This window comes from Chinchilla lanigera, unplaced genomic scaffold (assembly GCF_000276665.1).
Source record: "Chinchilla lanigera isolate Chin_1 unplaced genomic scaffold, ChiLan1.0 scaffold00002, whole genome shotgun sequence".
Lineage (NCBI taxonomy): Eukaryota > Metazoa > Chordata > Mammalia > Rodentia > Chinchillidae > Chinchilla > Chinchilla lanigera.
The window spans coordinates 47556609-47559332 of NW_004955403.1; the positions used below are offsets into that span (position 1 = coordinate 47556609).

The 2724-nt window shown below is 42.6% G+C and overlaps 1 pseudogene; it reads right to left on the reverse strand.

The window, feature by feature from the left end:
* Nucleotides 1-272: 272 nt before the first annotated feature.
* LOC102017527 lies at nucleotides 273-2320 on the reverse strand (annotated as a pseudogene).
* Between the last annotated feature and the right edge of the window lie 404 nt (nucleotides 2321-2724).

Consider the following 2724-nt stretch of genomic DNA (forward strand, 5'->3'; position numbering starts at 1 on the left):
CATTACATTTCTCTTTCTGTACCTACTTTAAACCTAGTTTATTACTAGAAAATTCCCGAAGAAAATTTAAGTGTAAGCCTGTGGCTTTGCTGAACCCAGTACTCCTGTTAAACCCCCACTTTTTTGCCTAACGGTATTGTTAGTGGTTCTCAGTATGGAAGGATCGCTGAATGAAGTCTATATGTCTCTAAACCAATTGTAGTCTTAAAATTGAGACCTCAGGGTTGAGAGCGGGAACAAAGGGTAGTTTAAAATCATGAGTGTAACTGTATCTAGGATCCTTGTCCTTCTTGAACCAAGCTTCCCTCAGGGTCTTCATCAGATACAGAACAAATCACAAAGATTCACTGGGATTCCAGGAACAGTCAGCTTTGACCGGTGACCACCATAAATAAACAGTGGAGACAGGCCATTGAACGCATCGTGCTGGGACTAGACTTCTCTAATTTTACTTAAATTCCAGATATTCAGTCTGTGGTCAGTACCCCTGGAAGTCAGAAGAGTGTGACTGTGAAGTAGCTGAAGAACCTGGCATATCCTTATGTGATTCAAAGGAATGCAATTTGAGTTTCAGATTTCTTAGATCTCACAAAGCAACAGTCTTGTCTGCTGATCCTGTGGTAAGAATGAACTCATTATAAGGACTGAAAGAGAGGCAGTTTGCTTCAGCAGTATGAGCATCAGTTCAGTGCTGTTAGGTCAAAGCAGACCCTTGCTCACCAGCCACAAGAAAGTATAAAATGAAAGTTTTGTTGCCTCCAGTGACCATGTACCTGGGCTATAAGTCCAGGAGTGACCTCTGGCTGGGAATGTTTGGGGTTATTTACGTGGCTGTCTGTGTTTGGGAAACGTGGGTAAGGTTGATAGGGTAGAAAGGGACAAAGCAGGGTCACCTGGTGGCTCGAGCTAAGTTCTATTTTCCTAAGTTAAGCTTCTGTTCTCTGAAATAGCTTCACCTGGTCAAGGTTGAGTTAAATTCTAGTTTCCTAAGTTAGGTTCTCATCCCTCAGAAATGATGTGGCCTATCTGCCTTGAAAGGGGTTGCTGTATTTCTTCCTCACAAATGGCTTGGTTTGGAAGCGTTGTTTGAACAAGTACCCGAAATCATGAGTTTATGGTCATCAGCAACTGACCCAGATGCTCATGGAGAAGATGCCAGGAAATATCTTTTATTACTGCTGCATGCCCTGTGAAGATGGTCTTCGCACCAGTGACTTTTCCTTCCTTTGGAATGACACTGATGCCCCACTGGCAGATGGAGTGGTCATCTGAAGCACTAAGTAAGCACCCACTGAGACTTGGGCTCCAAGCAAGCCCGTAGCATTCTGTTATGAGTTATGTCTAGATGTCCCCCGAAAACCTCATGTTGTCAGAGGTGGGGCTTTTCAGTTGGGGGCGGGATCTAGATAGAGTGTGTGATGCTGGGATTGAGCATGTGATGTGGGATTACAGGTGTGTGATTGCTACATTAGTCCACTCATTTGTTCGGCATAGTTCTAGGTGTGGATGATGGGAAGGCCCACCCTGGGTGTAAGTGCTACCTTCTCTAGGGTCATGTAGCCTGGGTAGAATATAAGGGACTGGAAGAGGGCTGACATCATCACTTGCTGCTCCTGCTTGTCTTCTTCTGCCCCCTGCCTGCTCTGTGATGTCCCTTTGCCCATGTCACCCTTCCGTTGGAGCTAGCAGATTATGAACTGCAACTTCTACAAACCCTGAGCCAAAATAAACTTCTCTTCCTTTAACTTTAGGTGTTGGATATTTTGTGGCAGCAATGAGAAAAAGTAACTAAAACACTTTCTTCTGATGTCCATGGAGACACAAGTCTGACTTGCACTCTTCAGAAGAGTGTGAGTTAGAATGATACTTTGCATAGTCAAAAACAACAGCTTCACAAGCTGGAGTCTTTGTTGCAGTGATGCAAGAGTTCTGGGGCATAAAATGAGCCCTGTTTATTTCTCCTTCATGGTTGATCTTGATTTCTATTTCAATTTTCCCACTAACAGAGCCATAACTTTCAATTCTCCTTTCTCAGTGTCATAGTGGAGCATCACATTGAGCACTGTCATTAGAGATCTATACACTGGCTGTCACAAAGGCATTGGGTTCATCCTATGTGTGTGTTCCTAGCATAAGTCTATGAATGCTAAAATCCTTCTCTTCTGGTCTGGTTACATCTGGGAAGTTAGGCTGGACCATTCCAAAGCATGGACCATCACCAAGTCATAAAGAAAAGGGGTGTTCTTCTTCCGTATTTCATACTCTTATTGATCACACACTCTTCCACTGCATTGTCAAAGATGTCTTCCTTGTCAGCCATAGTGCAGGAAATTCCGGAGGACCTGGGTCTACCGCGTGGAGGGGTGGGAGGCTGCAGGTGCACATTCTTAAGACAATATCTATGACTGAATGTTTATGGATCTCCAGGAAGGGTTTCAAAACTCAGCCTCAAACTTTCCCTTCATTGTATTTATTTTCATGAAATGATGCTCTAGAGGATGTCATTTTTTTCTCCTAATCATGAAATGATCTTTGTGCACTTTGTGAAAAAGACAGCATTGACCAAACAAAGCCAACATACATTTAATTTGCAAGTTCAAAATGTATAAACACTGTTACAGGAGATATGTATCTATCACACAGATAGACTTCTTTATACAAAATTAAAGCTAAATATTACAAAACAAATATTATAAAATCTGACTCCAGCACTGTTAAAATGAC